Source organism: Numida meleagris, chromosome 19 (assembly GCF_002078875.1).
Source record: "Numida meleagris isolate 19003 breed g44 Domestic line chromosome 19, NumMel1.0, whole genome shotgun sequence".
In the NCBI taxonomy this organism is placed as follows: Eukaryota; Metazoa; Chordata; class Aves; order Galliformes; family Numididae; genus Numida; species Numida meleagris.
The window spans coordinates 3,230,960-3,252,610 of record NC_034427.1 but is presented as its reverse complement, the minus strand read 5'-3'; the positions used below and the strand labels follow the sequence as shown (position 1 = coordinate 3,252,610).

The 21,651-nt window shown below is 47.2% G+C and overlaps 1 long non-coding RNA gene across 1 annotated transcript in view; it reads left to right on the top strand.

Annotated features, from left to right (window-relative positions):
• LOC110408197 overlaps positions 231 to 21,651 on the top strand; it is a 57,293-nt gene continuing 35,872 nt past the window's right edge. The window contains exons 1-5 of the long non-coding RNA XR_002444216.1: positions 231 to 3,528; positions 4,829 to 5,109; positions 6,311 to 6,438; positions 14,358 to 14,457; positions 17,020 to 17,140. This is a non-coding gene — a long non-coding RNA (uncharacterized LOC110408197). The remainder of the gene's footprint in view (positions 3,529 to 4,828; positions 5,110 to 6,310; positions 6,439 to 14,357; positions 14,458 to 17,019; positions 17,141 to 21,651) is intronic.

Genomic DNA, 21,651 nt, shown 5'->3' with positions numbered 1-21,651 from the left:
GAGTTGCAAATATCTCACACGTACTGTGTTTTCCATGATCTCTTTGTGCTTGTTTGCTGCTTTCAGAACCTGCTTTCTGGGCTGAAACGCAGAATGGCTTCCCCTGAAGGTGTATATAGAATCTGGAGGCTATTCCACACCTGGGAACTGGACAGCCGTCATGGTGAGGATTTTGTGTCCAAACATCAAAGTAGTAGATGACTCCTGAGGGAAAGTCAAGGTAAGTTTTGCCTGGTCACGATGATGAAAACCAACCAATGACTTCAGCATTTAACACCAGCAAAGGTTAGAGCATGAGCCACAGTCAATTTTCCTTTGGCCTATGCTTGGTTTAGTCCCTTTAGTGTGCTGACGCGTGTCTCTAGCTCACCAAAGGCCTTGACAAACTGCACTTGCACTGCAGGCCTTGTGGATGTAACACAGATATCTGATGAAGAAAGCACTTGTTTTTACTGGTAAGCGCAACTGTCACAGGGCAGGTCAGGGAAGCACGAGACCGTTTCCTTGGGAGATGGTTTGCCTGCTCTTGGAATCGTCCAGGCATGAGTCACAGCTTTGCTGGGCCCTCTCTTTGCCCCCTCAGCACAAATAGCTTTGGAAGAGGGGGGCAGGGCAGGGAGCCTGGGGAGGGCTGAGGTGCCCTCCGGCTGGCTGCTGCTGGGGTGAGTGATGCACAGAGCTGGAAGGAGCAGCATGTCGGGCTGTCTCACTCCAGCGTGGGGCTGCTGGGTCAGGGGCATGGATGAGGCCTGCTTCCTGGACATCACAGCAGCTCGTGCAGATGTGTCAGAGAGCAGGGAAGGTGAGCTCTCATGTGTGGGATAGAGAGAATCATTCTGTCCCTCCCATCTCATCAGTTTGGAAGCATTCATTAAAAAATGTGATGTTCACGAGACAGGGCTTTTTTACAGTGCTCTCTTCATACTGAAAGAAATGTCAGAAATCTCACGTAAGCAGGAGATGAGACGAGAAAGCCCTTCACCTGATCTTGTAGTCAGTAGAGAAGGTCAAAAGGCCACAGCCTCTTCCCTGTCAGAACAGAGCTGCTGGCAGGACCTGTGCCCTTACCAGACCTCTTACTGTGGTGATGGAACTGCAGACAGAATGATGGACAGTGTGTGCATAATCCATCCTCATAAGGTTTTCTGAGCCTGTCTGGATGTTTGAGTAGTGAAAAGAGAATCTGTGTGAGCCTATGGAAACCAGCAGGAGTTTTTTCCTATGGACTTAGGACCAGATTTCAGCCTATGGGGTTTCAATTTTTTGGCTCCTTTTTTGCTTAGAGAACAGCAGTAGAAGCTCCCATGGACAGCCTGTCTCCCAGCTGGCCCCACATCTCTAAAATATGCGAGGAAGATGTGCTGAAAAGAAACAACACAGTAACGTCCTCCTAGTGAGCTGCCATAAACCTATGTGTCTTTCAGAGCTTAAAGCAATGTTACATGTGAAAAAATATCAGCAAATGCTTTTCCAAAGGCAGTCAAGCACTGTTGTTCTTTATTGGCTCAGATCTTTGTTGCCTGGGGCTATCTGAATCATTCCTCTTGCAAAAGTACAAGGATGATTTCTCTCTTTTAGTGTGAGAAGCTTGCGCTCAGAAGATGCATTTATGAAGGACTGAAAGGCGCTCAGTTTGGCTGCATGGCAAATGGCAGCTTGGTGTTACCATTGCTTCAATTACCTTAAGGCAGTTCTTACAAACCAGCTCCATCACAGCTCTTGCTGCTGCTAGAAGTCTGAGCCCAGGGCTCTGCACACCGATGTGCTGCAAAATGTCCATCTTGCACCCGTTGCTGCTGTGTGCTGGTAACAAACACCTTGTGAAGAAGTGCTCTTTTTCCCCCAGTTTGCCGTACTAGATTTGAGTTGTGTGGGTGTTTGCCTGTATATTACCTATTTTAGTGACTCCAAAAAGATCTAATAGGGCAACAGGGAGTATCAGGGATGTGGTAAGGAAGGACAAGATGCTTGGGCAGCGTGGTTTGAGGCACAGCAGAATAAACATGGGACTGGAGCAGGGCTGAGCAAAGGGTCCATCCTGTCAGTCCATCCTCCTGCTAATGAAGATCTCTGAGAGGTGCTCCTCTGCAAGCCTGGGTGTGCTGCTTTCGTGCTCCAGTCCTCTGCCGTGCTCCAAAATTGGCAAGGCTATTTCGGATATCGGTAGCTAGTGAGGGCTGTCAGAGCAAGGCAAGGCTTGTAGGGAATGGCAAAACCTTTTATTAATCGAGGAGATATGACTGGAGAAAGAAAAAAAAAGTATTTTTGACAGAGAAGCCTGTCCCCGTTCTGCACAGCAGGCTGTCTCTTAGGACAGGGTTATCCTTTAAGTGGGACTCTGGGAGATCGGCAGGTAACAACAGCAGCCAGACTGGGGAAGTTTCTGCAGGTTTGCTGCCAATAGCATCTAGCTTGCTTTTCCTGAGAATCTTTTTCCTTAAATCTCTTTTTCACTTCAGCCTTAAAAATGGTTGGAAAATTAGATTTTATTGATGGCAGAATTGCACATGAGGCTTTGCTTTCACCCACGTCTTCAATGGAAATAAGTCTGCTGCAACCTGACTTCTTTTTCTGGTGGTGCTAATCCTTTTTGGGTTGGTTACTCAGTGCTAACCGAAAAATAATAACAACTCTGTGAAAAGTGGGGCTGTTTTGAACGTGCTGTTTTGTAGAAAACTCCTCTTTCTTTTAGTGGTGGTTGTGAGGGGGGATATTTCACTGGAAAGCTTTCGTCCTGTCTTGATTTGATTGTTGCCTTTCTTCAGTTTGGCTCCACATCAGATTATTTGCTGTGTCCCCTTCCTCTCCATCTGCCACTCTCTAGTGGGAAATAAATCTCCAAGCTCTTCTATCCTTACCTTCCTGTAAGTCTCCTGCTCTCACTGACTTACTGCTGGAGATCATACAGCTCCTTTCACAAAAAAATATTTTTTTCCCAGAATTCCTTTTGACTGGTGTCAGATACAGAAATGCTAATAAAAAAAAAATAATCAAGGATTTAAGGAAGCAAAAATCCTTCCATTCCGAACTAAGGTGAAGATCTTTTTTTCAGCAGAGGTGATGCTTTGGCATCTCTTGTCCTTACAACCCCAACTGCCCTTTTTGAGAGCATATGTTCCTCACTGTTGAGTTGCTGCAGGTTGCTGCAGAATGTCTGGCCATGAAATCCCCCCTCTCCCCAGCAAGCACATCCCCTCTTGGCACACTCAGTGGAAGTGGTGCCAGATTGCAGCATGATGGGACAGGCTTACAGATCTGCATGTGCTTGCATGCAGGCAGCAGAAAGATGGGACACAGTTAGGAGCGCCTGCATGGAGCAGAAAGGTGTTGTTCTACATTAACCCCTTGTCAGTGCAGGACTGCACTTGAAGTCATCTTTCTTGCTTGCATCTCCCACAAGAGGACGAGCTCCGAGCAGCACGGTGTGACTTCAGCTGGGGCAGTGCCACGAACCCAAAGCTCCTGAAAGCACCGTGGCTGTATCAACCCAACAGAACTGCAGTGCTAATGGTGGCCATGGGAGCTGAGGTACTGTCAGGGTTCCAAGGCTGATTTAACACATTGCAACCTTTTGGGCTGCTGTGTGCTTTAACCCTCCGGGCTCTCCAGTGGCTCAGGAGGGATTTTCATCTCTCCTGAACATCTCCATCTGCTATCGGAGACACTGAGCTGTGCTGCAAGCGTGGAATGAAATGCAAGGGGAAAAGGGAAAAAGCATTTGATTCCTGTCAGGTAGATGAAAACTCGGTTTTTCTCCTTTTCTTCCGTGCCTCCTGGAGAACACACCGTATGTGGAAGGTGACCTTTTGTCTCCTTCCTCCCCGCCCGAGCTGAAAGAGATTCGGCTGACACATCCGATGACAGATAGATACCAGCATGAGCAAATTGTGCTTGAACTTGCTCCAGAGAAAATTGTTAGCAGGCGCGGGCACAGGCTCGGCTGCGTTAGGGAGAGCACAGATCATAGTCAAATGTTTGTGTCATTTGCAAACGCCGCTGCGAGGGGACGCGGGGGGGTGAGCAGATGAGTGTTTTGAACTCTAAAGGTTACTGTGGAAAATGTGAAATAAGGCTCTGTGCTCGACTTCTGAGGAAGATTCCCCTTTTGGGGAAAGTTCAGGTGAAATCAGACGAATTCCTACCACCTGGATTTTTTTTCTTTCATCTTCTGCTTTATTGATTTCGTTTATATTTTTCATTTCAAAGTTGATTTCTTGTTGATTTTTCTGCCCTCCTTGCAAAAGTTCCTGAAATCTCGATTTTCAGAAAAGCTTTGGTTAATGTCTCTGCTGTTTTGCTGGTAGGAGTAGAAGCAAAGAGGAACAGATTAAAAAACAAACAAACAAAAACACTTTGAAGCTGTAGAATCTAATTATGACGATAAAACTCTGATCACAAATCCCAGATGTAAAAAAGAAATTTAAATGCAAGCATTTTGAAAGCATACCCAAATAGCATTTCCGGGCTGATCAATACGAAAAGCCTCGGTAACTCATTAATTCACCGGGTGTTAATGAAGAATTCTGTGTTCTGGCCACCTCCGTCATTCTGTTGCTCGTGCCTTCCTGCATCCTGCTGATGTACAAGCCTGAACCCTGCCAAGCTTTGCCCACTGGGCAGCGTGGACTTCCTTCCCAGTTCTTATTTTAAGAGATGAAGAATATTTTGGGATTCAGTACATAGCACATTAACATCTCTTTTTCCTCTCTCTGCATCTGTGCCTGCTGTGGTGATCTCATGCCCCTCCATCCCCTGACCTCAGAGGGACTGGCATTTACAGGGCCGGCAGCACTCACTCATCCTTCAGCAGCATCTCTCCCTCCACCAGGCGCCCATGGAATCTGTTCAGGCCACGTCTGTTAGAAACCTGGCCTGTGCAGCCCAGAAGACAGCGAGAGATGGATGGTGTTGGCGTGTGGCCACCTGGGAGGACAGAGCCGGATCAGCCTGCCGGGGACAGGAGCAGACAAATGGAACCTGCAGAACAAGCACGCCATTACCTTGTTTGCCAAACTCATTACAGAGAAGTTGCAAAGTTCCAGTATGCTGCCCGTGGGCTCTGAGACAAAGCTGCCAAGCGGTTTGTGAATAATTCTGGGCCACGCTCAGGTAGGGCTGGAGAAAGTGGAGCTTTTGATGAAGGTGGTTTGCTTGGCATAGCTGACACCAGGGTCTGTGGTCCTTCGCGTGGTGGCTTGATTGCCAGAACCACTGGGCACAGCCTCTAGCAGGGAGTTACACAGGAGCACAGGGCACCCTGGCTGTCCTGCTTTGAACCCTGCATGTCCTGTGGCCACATTCTCAGCCCTTGTGCTCTGATCCCTGCTGATTCTTGAAAAACATCGAGTACAAGTGTGCGAGACTGTGCCAAATCTGATCTTACACTGTTATCATTAAAAGCCAGCAAAATCTGTAGCGTTATAAAAACCTTTTATCTCAACAGAGAAATAGTGCAGTCTTTGGATTACTTGGGGAAATGCCTTTATCTGAGATAGGAGATACTATTTTGGCCTTGGCAAATTGGTTGAAGTCCAATTACAATTTCTCACGGAGGACCGTGGCCACAGCTTAAGAGTGAATCCAGGCAAAATTCCTTTAGAAGACATAAAAAACTTCAACAACAACCAAAAAAAAGGAACATCTGGTGGTGCCAAGCCATACAGTTCCAAGCCCCAAAGCTGCTGCTTCATATTCCTAAGTGTCATCTCCTGGCATCGACCCACTAGCTTTTCGGACCACGGGGCTTTGTCTTCTGGTATCCCCAGCCCACTGTGCATTGATGCCTGGGAGGAAGGATTACGTGGGCAGGCAGCTCTCGGGGCAGTGTGTGCAGACTCGTTCCGTCAGCAGCAGCCGTGGGATTGCCATCGCTGAGGTGGTCCCAGCACTTGCAGGCAGCAGCCTGCAGCCGGAGCCAGCAGCCTGGGGAGCTGCTGTGGGGACAGAGAAATGCACTGAAACACTGATTACGGCTGTGAAGGCTTGTTTGGAGGACTCACCCCCGTGATGGGCTGTTTTCGGAAATGACACATTGATATTGAAAGCCTTAAATGTTCCTCAGGCAGGCTGACAAAAACCGCACACTTGTCCTCAGGCTGCCGAGGGCTCCTCTCAACTAATAAAAAACGATTTTATTTGGTTCTTTCGCTGCTGCTGCTGTTGTGGAAAAACAGCCCATACTCGCAGTGCACCAGAGGGCTGCAGACATGTTTCCCGTCCTCTGGGGCTTTTCTGGGTGCACCCTACCCACTGGCACCCTTGCCATGGTTCTGAGCCTGGTGCCATGTGCTGACTGTCCTTTCTCCATCAGGCAGCTCGTTGTCGCCTGGCACCCAGCCTGCTGCAGGTGAAGGTGGAAGCTCCAGCCCCAGGGAGGAGTAACACTGACCCCACATCAGCACCAGCTCCTTGCATCCAGCAGGGATCACGTACTCTCGGGTAAGCTCCTGGCCAGTGTTTCCTTTCCCCCACTTTGTTCCATGTCTGTCTAACAGTTCAGATGAAACCTGAGCAAGTTTCGCTACTCAGCAGTAAAAGGCAGACACCAGAGCTATCTGTACAGTCTCAGTGTGAAATTTCAGTGAAAAACAATGTCCCCAAGGGTGACTCCAAGTAGATGGAAATGCCTTGTTTGATACTGTGTGTGTAACTCTAATTTGGCCCAGCCTGTTGCATGCATGCCTGGTGGCAACAAGCAAGATCTTCTGCTGACCTTTTGCTTCATGAGGCAAATTTCTTCATGTTCTGGGGTCCTTCACTGATGCTGTGTGGGATTCAGATTCACTGCTCCCTAACTGTGCTTCTCTGTGGCGCCTGAGCTTTGTGGTCATGATTTTGTTTTATTTAAGAATACCCCGGAAGCATCGTACATCCTCTTGCTTTCCAGTTGGAGAACTGAGGCACAGAAGAGCTGTGAAAAATTTCCACTGAGGTTTCTTTTTCCCAACCTGAAAATTGATGAGGCTGATTATTTATTTGTTTACAGCGCTCATCTCTCTAGCTGATTTTCACGGCCTTTGGTACGTTCACTTCTACAAATCTGGCCCTGGATATCTCAAATGGTGGAACAATTTACCAGGGAGAAGTTAAGTCCTTGTTTGTCTCAAGGTTTTGTGACAAATGATGCCAGAGTCTTATGCACCAGGGTTATCTTCCCATCAGAGTCCTGATCCGTGGCCAGAACAGCCCCCTGCTCTGTGCTGAAGCAAGGACTCAGGGGCCTGCTGTGAAATGCTTCTGACAATTAGCAGTGATTTCAAAGGTGTTATTGCCTTCCTACATTTGGCTCGGTGGTGTCTGCTCCTCACAACCCAGATAAGTGCAAGGGCTTTGGTAGTGATGGTGTAGGAGACTACAGTTCCATTTTGAGACATTCAAGCAGAACTTCACTGCCTAAGCCCAGGGATGATAAATGGGAATTTTGTCAAAATCTTGTTACTGAAACTGCTGGCTTAAGCTTATAATGTTTCCTGTCTGATTATGTACATGGTTGGAGAGTTAATTTACTCTGTAATTAACTGCTTGACTGTTTGCCCTTGCCAATCTTCCTTCCCTATGTTGTCTTTTATGACAGGAGGCATAGTTTTCCAACGTGTAGCATCTCTCCTTCATTTGTGTTCCTGCTCCGTGACACCACATAGCTTGTTGATGTATTGGAAGGTGGATGATGCAGCCTGCCTGGTTGCAGTGATCTGTGCCATACTGTGAGTGTTGCTGGGCCACTGAGGCAAGACTTTGCTGGTCATCGTTTTTAATTCTCTCAAGCCAAGTTCTTGCTTGAATTTTGTGCATTCAGTGCCCTGTGGGTCTGGGTTGAAGCAGAGCACTGATTTCAGATGTCCTGGGACTTCTGTGATAGCTGGGAACAGCCGATGTAAGTTGATGGCAGGACAGAACCTGGTGTCTCAGTATTCTTCTCCCTTCTTAAACTCCAACATATGTTTTTTTTAAAACAGCTTACCCCAGCAGCTTTGAAGCCTATCCAGCTTCTTGCCCTTGTTCCTCTCTACCTCCTCCCCTCTCTGAGCCTGATCATATCACTACATCCTTTCTCAGCTGCTTCTCCTGTGTCTGGCTTTCAGCTGCTCCAGGCTATGATGAGCCACCACTCATGCCTCACAGCAATTTCAAAGGGTTTCTTGAACATCAGTATCATTTGGGATGCTTTTATCCAAAAATACATTGTCTACAGAAGGGCTCCTGTGAGTTGGAAGGCACCAGGTGGCGTTTTCAAAATGGTCTGTGTAGCATGGGATCTCAGGTCCCAGTGAACACCAGTAATGAAGGGTGTCTTGATCACTGACATGCTATTTGAAATCACTGCCTGTTGTTTTGAAGAAATAGAGGCAAATGATGAAACATCAGTATGCAAAGATTTGCATTTCTGTCCTGTTGTCCAAACCAGGAAATTATCTGTTTGTGTAGACAGCAAAGTTGTTGTGTGTTGTGGTTGCTGAATGAGTTTGCTGTTGGATAGGAAGTGTGTTTTAGTGAGAAATATCTAGGGGATGGAGGCTTGGGATGGAGTGAAATTCTGGTTTTCCAGTGGACTGATCAGGAGGCTGAAATCATAGAATCATGGAATCATTTAGGTTGGAAAAGACCACTAAGATCACCAAGTCCGACCCCAACCCATCCCACCATGCACACTAATCATGTCCCTCAGTGCCACATCTGTTTCCTGAATACCTCCCTGGGCAGCCTGTGCTAATGCATCACCGCTCTTTCTGAGAAGAAATTTTCCCTAATACCTAATCTGAACCTCCCTTGGCGCAACTTAAAGCCATTACCTCTCGTCCTATCAGTAAATGACAGCTTTCAGGACATTCCCTTCCTCCCCAGAAGAAACCTCTGAAGTACTTTCAGAGTGGTTTCTCTCCAGGACTGCCAGAGACCAAGTTATAGACCATGGGTTGTGTGAACATGAAGCTGCTCTAGAACTGCTTCATGATAGACTGAAATAGCTAAAACCCTCTCCCTGCCCCAACAGCAGTCACACTCCACTGATGAAGCGCAGCATTGCAGGTTGTGAGCCAGTGAGAGGGCTGCTTCAACATCTGAGCAGGTGGAGCAGAGGACGGCTAGAAACCTTCCAGCTATGGGAAATCTGAGTCATGGAAACCTTTGGATAAATTTAAATACATTATTCTAGCTTGGAGGAGGAAACCATCTGGGCAAGTAGGGGGACATGTGTGTCTAACAGAGGGAAGAGCCCTTTCAAATGACAGAAGAACTGTCCTGAGCCTGAAAAGCTGGCAGACCCGAGATAAAAAGACCAGTTTGTATGTTATTGATTTAATGTATGCATTTCAAGAATCCACCTATGGGAAATAGAATTCAAACATTTTTAAAAAAATGATAGAAGACTGTTGCTGGTATTTGCCAGCTGTATGAAGCAAGAAGGCCTGGACATTTCATCAGAACATCACATTATAAAATCTCTTTTAAAGACTTTTGAAGAGATCTTGTATTTGAACTCCAAATTCCATGACAGCTCTGCTTTAAACAAAAAGCTGGGAAAGTAATGGGAAAATCTGTGGTCAGATTGCAGTGGGCTGTGGCAAGTATGGCAGTCTGGCTTTTAACTCGGTTTAGAGTCAAGGCTCTGCTCTGCAGCCTGGCTCATCCCTGTGGGTCGAGGGTAATGACTCAGGGGCCAGGTGGTCTCCTTGTGTCTGCACCCACTGCCACAGGGTGCAGAGCGACCAGCCTGGAGCTCTGTCTCTCTCTCTCATCACTGCCTTCAAGTGACATGCAAATGGGGATGCAAGATTTGAAAAAATCCATGAAGGTACTGCTGCAAAATAGGCAGAGACCCATGGGGCTTCCTCCCTGCCTTGGCTTTAGACAGTAATGGTAATCTGAAGTTTTATTATATTGTTTTACAGGCATAGATCTCCAAGTCCTGTGGTACGGACTCATCATTGCCATCTTACAGATGGGGTTGCTGAAGCATAAAGAAATGAAATGACTTCCCTGGAACCATTAGGTGGGCAAATGGCAGGGCTAAAAATAGAGTCCCAGTATCCAGCCATTCAAGCAACCCATCGCCATTCCTAACTCAGAGGAAGGGTGCCAATGAAGTTAGTCAAAGCAGATAACAACTATTCGACTGCATGCAGTACTGAGTCCTCTTGGTAAAATTTTTTCCCAAGTATTCCACCTAGATCCCTTTGATAACCCAATACCATTTTGGAGAAATATATTGACAGAAAAAACAGTGAGCCACATATGGCTGTACTGTACGTCAGTCTAAGAACCCTAATATGTTCAGAAGTTCCAAATGCCTTTTAAAGCTAATGGTCTGTGCACTAATAGCTCCTGGCCCTGGCATCCAGGCTAGCAGCTGGTGCCACTAATTGGTAGCCCCGAGGATGAGCACGTGTGCAGTAGGCAGGCGACTGGATTTCAGGAGCAGCAAAAGGATTGGGATTCCTGCCTTGCTAATTCTGCCGTTTGGCTTGCTCTTTAATCAAGATGAAAAGTCAAGAGACCGCGAGGGGCTAACAAACAACAGCTTTGGCCGATTACGGGAGCCCAGCTCACGCAGACCTGACAGGCATCGCCTGGATCGGGCAGGCCAGCAACAGCTTGTAAACCCGCCCCAGCTGCAGCTGCTCTCTTTCCCCAGCGGTGTCTGCCGGACAATGCTGGAAATAGCATCAGAAGATAATATGTCTGTCTGGCCTTTTTGGGGATGCAGGATCTATTATTTGAGGGGTGGATGTCAAGTCATATAAAAGCATCCAAACATCTCCAGCTAAGCCCAGCAGAAGTAAACGGGCTGCCTGACACGGGTCTGAGTAATCGTTAGCATCGCTCTTCCTTTTCTCCTCCCTGGTCTCTGCCCTGTGCAGTGCTGGGGGGCAGCCTTGCAAGGCAGAAAGAGCACGAGCACTAAAATGGGTGAAGGATGTTGTTAGAGGGCTGGAGCCGTTCAGGGAGGTGCCATGCACTGCTGAAACCAGCAGAGAGTGACCCAGCCTGTATCCGACAGGCACTTCGGGAAGCTGGTGTGATGTCTGAGCAGTGCAAAGCAGTGGGTGCCACCTGTTCTCTTGGTGGCAGGAGGTTGCAAGGCATCCTCTGATGTTCCTTCAGAATCCTGATAATTAAGGGTTTGATGCTCCCTGTGAAGCCTGACAGGTAACCTGGAATGAACCCACCTGAGCACCATCTGTCTTTGTCTTTGTCCGTTGAGAGTGAGCAGACCCAGAGCTGGGAGCTGCCGAGCCCCTGCTGCGGCTGAGAGTCTTCTCATGCTCTGCAGATGGTCTAGGTCACTCTGAGCTCCTGGATAAATCAGGGTAACTCCAAACTGGAAAACATTTAGGGTGAATCTTCCTGCTATGATGACTAAGGATTTGTAGACCCTAGTACCAATCAGATCTCAAAGCTCCTTCTGTTTTTCCAGTTACTCTGTCTTGGTGGATCCAGATCATACAAATTGTCACAGTGAGATACTGAAAGAGATCACCAGCTCTAAGCATTCACATGATGAACCTTCCCACCACTCCCCAGAAATATCCTTTCCCATTACGCTTGTATCTGAGACCGAACCTTGCTCCAGATGGCAGTGGGCTGAGATGAAATTTTACCGCAGTCAGAGCTCACGGATACACAAAAGAGAAAAAATGTGCAAAATCGCAATGACAAGGTTGTTTGGGTGTCTTGTGATGTTCCAGCTTTAGAGGAATCCATGCTTAATGTGCCTGCATGGCAAGGTAAACTAAAGACCATATAATTCTATTAAATCCTAACATAGCAGAAGAAGAAAACCCTTGTCTCCTGGCCTTCTTGTATCTGTGAGCTTTAGGGCCTGCTTCTACATGTGTTGCTTAGTCCCTGGATGCTAAAGAGTTTAGGATAAAGTCTTCCTGAGATTTGGTTGCTCCAGAACTTGGGGCACTGCCTCTGCATTATTCGTACTTTCATTGGGCCGTGCCATGATCAGGTACAGTGTGGTTATTCGGGGGTACATGGAAGATCTCTCTGTTCTTCCTTCTGCTGCTGTGCTGCTGTAGAGGAATCTCACTGTTTGTTTCTCTAGTCATGAGTCTGAGCGTGAGATGGAGGATGAAAGCCCCTTCCAGAAGCCAAACTGGAGCTATATATAGACTTTGTTTCACACAATGACAGGATGAGAATCTGGCATTTGGAGTGCTGGGGTGAGCTGCTCATCTTGGGCAAGGCAGGCACCAGTGGGTGGTGTCTTATGAGCTGGAGGCTCAAAGGAGAGTAAAGAAGCACTTCCCACTTGTGAGATGTCGTGCTGTGTGGTGGTACGGGTGTCTCATGGGGGCTGAAGCCCTAACTGGGACAACTGGAAGCTGGTGGAGCTCCCAGATGCACCTCTCCCTCTCCCCAAATCCACATTATTTTTTTCTTTTCCCCAACCTGTTCTTAATACCCTGTTTCCAAGCCTGGAGTATGCTGGAGTGTTTGAACTTAGGAAACATACCCTGTTCTGTTCAGTGTGGGACTTCTCAAAAGGTTTCAATACATTTCAATACAGCATCATCTGCAGCAGTGCATTGAGGTTTAGAGCCTTGTATATTAAACATGCCAGCAGATACTTCTCACAATAGCTGCCTCCTCTTTCTCTGTGTATGAATAATGCAGGGAGTTCCAGATCATCTGTCCCTGTCATTGCTACTGCATATTGATATAGTCACAAGGACTAACTGTTAGAGAGCAAAATGTGTGAGGATGTTCCCTGACCTTTCCCTTCTCCCCACCAGTAAATCCTGTATTTTCTGCGAAGGCAACAAGCACTGTCTGCTGGCAGCAGTGTTTTGGTGACACCCACAGCGTGAAGTCTGGATACAGTCAAACACAGGGCTGAGAGCTTCTCAGGAAGGTCACGTTAGTGTGGATCTCGGTGATCCCCCAACTTGTTTCTGTGATCCTCTTTTGTGCCAAACAGCAAAATCGAATTCCCTTTCCTGTCTCTGATCCCTGTCTCACATCGCTGCAGGGTACAAGCATCCTCCACCGGGCACAGCCCCATCTGCAGCGCTGTAGGAGGGTGTAAAGGGGTCTGCAAGGGATCTGGGGGTTTTAGACCACCCCGTATAACTGAACCACAGGGGGCTCCCGTGGGCTGACCCAGGTTTTCAAAGTCTGAGTTTGTGGAGCAGCAAAGAGGTGTGTGTGTGTAACAGCTCTCCTTGTTGGAGAGGCAGGAGGGAGCGGTGAGGCAACCCTCTCTTTGTTACTGAAGGTTCGGGCTCATGTGGGGCCTGCAGGTGACAGAAGTGAAGCGGATGGCACCACAGACCTTTGCACTGCTGTCCGTGCCAGCAGGGCTGGCCCTCCTGGATGCTCACGTATGTGTTAGGAAGAGTGGGTCCCGCGGTCCCTGCTGCAGCTGGCGGGCACAGCCACCACCTGTCTGCACGGACAAACACTGGCAGTTGCTGCTGCAATGCTCCGCTTCCCCTCTCCTGGAAGCCACAGTGCAGCACTGCCTCCTATTCCAAACACCATTTTATTACAGCTCCTCCTTCAGCCTTCTGTTTTCTCAGTGTGGATGGCAGTGGCAGGGGTTTGGCTCAGCGTGGGTTTTCCCTCTCTGTGCCTTGCTGTGGGGTGAGCGCGAGGAGATCTGTGTCCTGGGGGGGCAGTTCAGCAGAATTGGACCTTGCTGGAAAACGCGTGCTGGCACCCATAAGCAGGGCCATAGAGAGGGTGCTGGGAGCCAGAGCCCGGCTGGCAGCTGGGTGGGAGCGATGGTGGCTTCTTGCAGGGAGGCACTGTCGGACATCATGGAATGATGAGGACAGGGACCAAGTCTCCTGGAGCTCTTCCAGGCACTGGTATGCTATAGCCCCCAGACAGATGTAATTAATGAGACATCCCGCTTTATGTAATAATGTGTGTTGTGTGACTCACCCTAATGAACAAAAACAATGCCACGTGCCTCCTGATGGGACCTCTGGTCTTCATGTCCCAGTGTTTGCTATGAATTATTTAAGGCATCAGGAGGGATTTGTGAGTAATGACATCTCTGCTGATTCTGTCTCACCTCAGATGACTCCAAGAGTCTGGTTAGCAGTTTGGGTCTGTTTTGGTCCTTCGCCTGTGGATCTGCCAGCTTGCAAATTTCTCCAAGCTCTTGTTCTCCAGTTTCCTTTAGCTCTTGACTGTGTTTGTTTTGCATGTCTGCCTTGGGTTTGCTGAGGCTACGTCTGCCAGAAAAGGAAGAAAAGCAAGCTAACTCTTAAATGTAAGGACAGCAGCAATATTCATGGCAGGATCTTGTTCAGACAAGTGTGTGCAGTGTGTGCAAGGTGTGCACGAGGGCCTTCTGTAATCCATGCTCTTGGACCTCACAGGCCCTCTCCCTTTTGTTGTAGGCAGAAAGCCTTGGCTCATGGCAATCCAGGCTTCAGATAAAGGCGATTGGAGCACCATGGTTATAAACCCCATCACAGATTGGCTATTAGCAGGATGGAGGTAGGTGAAATGGATGGGAAGTGCCAGCTGCCGTACAGTGCAGGACCTGCTGCAGACCCAGCAGCTCCATGAGTCCAAGCCTGGTGCTTCTTTTGCAATAAGAGAGTTCACTGAGGAAAGAAAAATGATGAAGGGAGGAAGCACAGGACTTTGGCTTTGGTGTTCAGAGGAATGAGTCGAACAAGTGGCTCAATGGGTGGGGATTTTGGTAACCACTTCGATTTAGTGGTAGTTTGCTTTTTTATTTTGTTACTATTACTAAACGCGTTGTGCTCACTTTTTCACTCAGTGCCTTGAGGTTGCACTGTGCTCTGGGTTTTGCAGTTGCGTGAAGCCATTCTTCTAGCTGCGGCCTTGGAACAGAGAGCCTGAAGGAGACTTTGGGAAGATTAAAGATTGCTTCAAGAGAATGAATGAGAGCAGACAGCCGATATTTCCCAGAGCTAAGAGCTGGTGCGGAGCCTTAGCATTTTGTCGCAGCTCTGAATCTGCCATTGCCAGTGGCCAAAGGGGATAAAACTGAACATCTGCCATCTGTGACTTTTGACCAGAGAGGGACGACCCTCCTTATTCCAGGGAATGAAGCTCTGATTTAAAGCACGTCATGCCCTGCTTTTGCTGATATTAGAAGGGCACAGATGTTAGGGTCAGGCTTCAGTTGTAAGGAGCCTGCTTTTGATTACAAGCCTACAGTAGAGCCAGGGAAAGGAGAACAGTTTGCCTTGAAGGAAATGAGTTAGGAGGCTTTTGTGGAAGCAAAACCAACGGGATGGAGGTTGCAGTGCTGCAGTGAGGGGCAAGCTGCACTTGCACTGCGCACAAGTGCCTTCGGTTCTCGGCCTTTTCTTTCATGTGGTGCACATTGCCTAAATCCTAAAATATCCAATCTGTGCAATGTCAGGACAAAGCAGTTAAGGAGGCAACATCTTGAAGGAGCTCTTCTCAGGAAGCAGTGGCTGTTGGAAATGGTTGAGGTAACCAGGTGCGGTGGGATATTTTTATCCTCTCCCAAGTAGGAGGATTTAAGAGGACTTCAAAAACAGAGCCAATGTTATTTTTAAGCACAACAGTTTACATAGTTCAGGATTTTTCTATTGCCATAATAGACCAAATGTTTGAAAGATCCATCCCCTTTATCTCACTTTTAAGGTCCCCAGGGGAACAGGTAAGCAGAAGACAGTGAGATTGGTGTGTCAGAGCGGGTGGTGGGGGCACACCCTGGATGGCAATGTGGCATTTGGCAGTGGTTAGCTATCACTAGCAGTTAAGCCTGGAAGTGGTATAATGTTATAGCAGGAGAGGAATGAGGGAGGTGGTAGAAGTTGTTTGTGCACCTCCACTTCCCCAGCAGTGCTGAGCCCGTGCTGGCAAGCTGTGAAGGAGTGGCTCCATGGAACCATTCAGCCTTGGCAATCTTATTCATACATCCTTCTGTTCTCGCCTTCTTACTTAAAAATAATTTAAAAAAACCCTAAGAAAATAATGTGTTTGCATGTATAGCTAAGAAGAATAAAACAACCACATAAGCAAGAATTGCATTTATTCTTGTTATTATTTTCCCCATAAGCGAAAGGTGTGTCATAACTTCTATAACAGACTGCAAATGCTTTGGCCAATGGGTTGATACGCTCTGTGATTTAACAGGTACTTGTTAGAGATGGCTTGACTGTGCTCCCCTTGAAACAATCAAAACATATGGGATATCACATAAAGAAAATCCCCCAAAAACTCAAAGACAATAAGAACAGGGATCTGCTAAAACATGATTGCTAATTCTTCCCAGGATGCAAAGTTTAAAAACAATTAGATGGAGGCACAAACTGTGCAAGCAAATCCATTTCCACGTGCAAAATTTTCTGTTAGCAATTGCAAATTGGACAGCGAGTTGAAATTCTCCCCAGCGGAGAAGAGGAAAGCACAAAGGCTTCTGCCCCTCTCAAATCCTGTTTGTCTCTGTGGTGCTTACAGAGCCCTCATTAATGAAGTATTTAAGCTTGTTACAACCTTATTGGAGCCCCTGAGAATAACATTCATTTCACAGCATAAAGTGAAGTGTGGGAGCTGTGTTAACACTTTCTGTGGCTCAGCTGTCCGGGGAGCAGGAGCCTGCAGCATCCCCAGCCTCAACCCTGCACATCCATCATGCCCTCCTGGGCAGGCTGCACTGCAGATCCCATCTGCTGTGGTGGAAGGTAACGGGATTTAAGATCCTGGGGCCATGTCATCTCCACCAGCCCCAGCCCTCATATATGTGGGGATGCAGCCTCCCACCCTGTGCTCAATCTGGCTTCAGGTCCTGAAAAGCCCAGGTAACAGGTTATGTCTGAGGTCTTTGGCTCCTTCTGCCCAGCAGGGGCTCTCTGGCATGGGCTGTGGGTAGAGCAAGCTCCGAGGCAATGCTCAGGACACAGATTGCTGGTAGGATGACCCAGGAGGGTTTTTTCCTATTCCCTATAGCTGTCCGTCCTCCTTTCAGAAAAATCTGAGCTCATCCCTGAAGTGAGCTGTCTGGGGACAATTTTCACCCTGTTGGTGAGTGTCTTCTTGCTTCTGATAACGCAGGTGGCTGTGTGCTTTGCAGATGAATCGATACGGAGGAAGAAAGACCTAATTAGCTGCAACCTTTGCCTTTTCAAGTCATGACCAACAGAGACATTTCAAAATCATGGCTCAAAGGTACCTGGTAAGTAAGTTATCTAAATACAATGCTTTTTTTTTTTTTTTTTTTGTATCTGCTAGATGAAACATTAGTTGGCTTCAGAGAAAACCTGAAAACAACATAGCAAAGATAGAACTCTAATGCTCACGACTTCACTTGGAAGTCAGAAAGTTTTCTGTTTGTCCCACACTTCTTCCCTGGGCTGCTTTAAAAGTTAGGAATTGAGTAACATCTCTAAGTACCATTTCCTTCTCATATCAGGCATGTATTTAACAATAAATTGAACATGAATTTTCAACTCTTAGCATTCGTTGAAGATTTCAGTCCCAAGATTTTCTGCCCAGAGGGGTAAGGATAGGAGTGGAACAGAAAGCAGCAGCTGGCATGGAAGGGAAGCTCGGGCTGGATGCAGAAACACCTGTATGCTACACAGACAGAGCAAATTAAAATACTTGTTAAGGAGCAGGAGAGAGCTTCCTATGGGGAGAGCTGGGAGCCGTCGCGGTAGGATGCCCCATGCTGGCAGCATTCAGATGGCTTCTTGTCTCTAATAGGCTCAGTGTGATATTCACCCAAATCCCACAGCAGCCTTGGGCTATGAAATTAAGTAAGTCCAAGAATGCAGTGGGGAGAGTAAATGAGGAGAGTCCTTGGAACTATTTATTGCTGTGGAATATATGCTTTTTGGAATATGATTATGAAGAATGTAAAATAAATTATTAGCAGACCAGAAATCAATTTCCTTCCACGCACAGTTATTCTTGGCCATGGTAATCCCTCCTCTCAATAATTTTAAAACTCAAAAATTGGTTCAAACTTTGTTCCTCACTGGGAATATATGTCACTACGAGGCATCGGAAATCTTCTTTACCTCTTTCCCATAAAGACCAGTTGACAAATATATGAACCACTGTGGGAGTGGGGGAGTTTATTTATATTTTTCAAGGCATACTTAAGATCAGCTCCCTCCCTTCCTCCAACCTGGGCATGTCTTTTTCTTCTGAACTTTCTGCTGACGCCTGGTAGGGAAATAAGGAAACAGGAGGAACACGTGGGGCTCCAGCAGCAGAGCTGCACGTGGTCGTGGCTGGGGGATCAGGGTCAGTTGTGAGCATTGTTTGTGTATGGCTCGTCTTGTGCCTTTTCTTGTCCATTCCAGTTTGTAGGCAGCAGTGGGCAGGGGCTCTGAATGCTTCTCCATCACTGTGCTTTACACCATTTTATGGCTCTGGGTTGCACTGAGTAAGGGGACTGAAAATGACTTTACTGTAATTGAGACTAGAGCTCACAAGAAGTTTGTTATCAAACTCACCAACGTGGTAATTAGGGGTACTTGAGTGTTTCTGCATGCAGAAAATGCATTTTCTGTAAAAAGATCCATTTTTCCATGGAAAAAATTGATTTTAAGGGAAACGCATCGACGTTTCTGTTTTGTCAAGAAGATTTAAACGAAACGCATCATTCCTGCCTGGCGGATCCAGATCAAACTATCTCGGCATATTAAGCCAAATCAAAACATGTCATTTTCAGTTAATTCAGGGTTTCTCTGCGCTGGCCAGAGCTGGCCCAGTGCCTCGGGAGCCGGGGTTCAGATGCTGTGAGCCATCCTGCTGCTGCCCAGGTGCTGCGAGGGCTCTCATGCCCTCGAGGCACAGACCAGGGCCCTGAGGCTGGCTGGGAGGGCAGAGGGATGGCAGCAGACTGCGGGCTGATGGTGTTCGGGCAGAACGCCTGCACAGAGGAGGTTTGCTGCTGGGCTGCTGCAACAGCTCAGTGAGGCACAGCGGAACATTTTGATTTATGTATGTAGAAACGTTTCTAAACAAAACGCATTAAGGTAATCAGATCTTCTGATGAATGGGAGCTTGGGTTTGCAGTGTTCTCTGGCACTTGCCTATGACTCACATTTAATTTCCTTTTCCTTTGCACAAAACGCCCGTGGTGCTGCACCTTGCTGTCTCCTGGGCTGAGCAGCACTGGATGGACTGGGAGTGACTTTTTTTTTGCAAAAATGGAATCCCTTTGAGCACAGCCAAACTATTCTTCTCTTTGTGATTCAGCATAGCCAAACTTTTCTTCTCTTTTATTCTCTCAAACCGTGAAGCTTCCCAAATACTTCTTTGAGCCATTAGTTTTCTGGGAAAAGATTGTGTTCCAGCCTTGATCAGTAGGCTTGCACAGCGTTCATGGTGCTTGAAACACCGCCATCTGCAACGCTGATGGTTGGTATCTGACAGTCAGAATTAATTCTCTGTATCTGTTATGCTGATAAAGTCAGATCTACTACTGTTAGTCTTCTGCAAGTGAGTGAAAGCCTCTGGATCTCCATGAATGTGCACAAATATGAATCTGAAGCATCACCGTCCCTGAATAGGAGTATGGACTCGGTGATGCTTATGGGTCCCTTCCAACCTGGGCAATTCTATGATTCTGTGATTTCATGAGTTAAGTTGAACAAGTGTATGTAATTAAGCAAAAGCTTCCGCTTACAGACATCATTTGTAAATGATGGTTGCATTCAACTGAGATGTAAAACATCAGTTGACTTTCACCCAAGCTTTGGCTGAGGTTAGGAGCAAAGCTCATAGAGCTGCTCATGGATTTTTTTTCCATTCCACACATTGAGGTGTTAAAATCAAGAGGGACTGGGGTGACTGGCACCCACTGGGATCACCTGCTAAGAGTGGTGTTGCCTTCCCTTCCCTTCCAGGCCTGCTGGGTGCTGAGTGTGATTAAAGGCAGGTCAGGGAGGGCTGCCTGCTATTAATTCTATAGAGGAAATCTCTTGCATTATTCATCAGACATATATGGCCTATTCTAAGAGGAGAGAAAATAGAGAAGCACCTTTGGTTGTATTGTAACATCTGCGAGTACAGCTGGTTCTTTTTCTGTGTTCCACTTATTATGTGCAATTTGTATGTTTTCTTCTCCATCTTCAGTAAAAAAAAAAGAAAAAGAAAATTCTCTAAAGAGAAGGAACTTGCAAAGCTTGTTATTACCAGGGCAAAACTCCCACTCCTCCTGCAGAGATGGGAACTGCCAAGCTCTTGTTCAGCCTTGGCTGTAATACCTACTATCATTTCTCAGCCTTCACGTAATCAGGTAATTTAATATAATTCCTCCACTTTCAATCAAGCCTGGTGAGCAGATGTCAGGATTCAACCCCTGGGTTTTGTCTGCTGCAGCAGCCTGCTTCCAGCACTCACGGCAGAGCCCAGCTCTGCTCACCCCGCGGCTCCGGGTGGGATGGGGGCCCTGGGCCAGACAGCTCCACCTGCATGGGAATGGAGATAAGCACCTTCTTCTTCCTTAAAGTGCAGGAACAAAAAGCTTGACGGTGTTCTCTGAGCAGCGTGTGAGCAGTTGCTGTTTCACAGCCACAGTACTGCCATGCTGTGTCTCAGCTGACGAGCAAGAGCAGTTAGATGGGGATGAAGGAGAACAGATGTTGGGAACAGATAAATGGGGATGAAGCAGAACAGATGTTGGGATTTTGTTTGAGATTTGCTCTGTCTTGATTCATAAGTTTGGGCAGCAAATGCAATGACCACGTTTCTCCTGTCTCTGAGTAGCAACACTGACCTTCCCTACTGAAGACATGAAGCTTAACCCACAAATACCCACAGAGTGTTTCAATGAAAAATAGCAAGAAAATATTTAATGTTTATTTTTACTGTTAGGCAGGATTTTAGCAGCCCTTCCTAGGCAGCTCCTCCAGAAATAACATTTTGTTTCTGAAGCATAGAAAGCCTTGTGTGCATTGCCTGTATGTGGCAGGACCAGATTCTCCTAGGAAGCTGAATTCATCAGCATCCTTTAGGATCTGAGTCCAGCACCACTGCTGCTGCAGGACTGAACCCTGATAGCTTTATCTGCACAAAAGACAAGCTAAGCATTATTTTCAGGGTGGATAGGCAACAGCACACCTGTGTACACTTTTGCCCACACTGCTGAGTGTCTGGGGGCTTCTGTCTTAAGTTGAAGCAATGTTGGGTTAGATGGACTCACAGCTTAGGACTGCTTTGTTAGGAGCTACCTAATGATGTGTGATCTCTTCATGCCTGCTCCCTGAGAAACGCTGGATGTGGGTGCTTGGCATGTTGCATTAGCATAACTTTTCTGATCTGGAGTTTCTAAGTATCCCAAGAAACAATGTGAGAGCTGCCTGGAAAACAGAATTCTGAATACATTATGTAGCACAAGCACCAGAGGAGGCTCACAATGTGTGTGAGGTTAATGCACAGCATGTGGCAATCGTATGGCTTGAGAGTTTTGTGAACAAACTTAACCAGACTGTTGGAAATGTTAATCAGGAGCAGGGAGAGATGCACTTTGTCTGGTGGGAAAAACAACAGTAACAGGGAAGGAGATGAGCGTGTTTCTGAGTTGCTTTTGTTGTGTGTGTTTATGTCCCACGGGATGGTCCAGCTGCTCCCTGGTGCCCAATGGTGTGCTTAGAGGACTGGCCTTGAGTGAGGCTTGCTCTAACACTCCCCTTCCCTTCCCTTCCCTTCCCTTCCCTTCCCTTCCCTTCC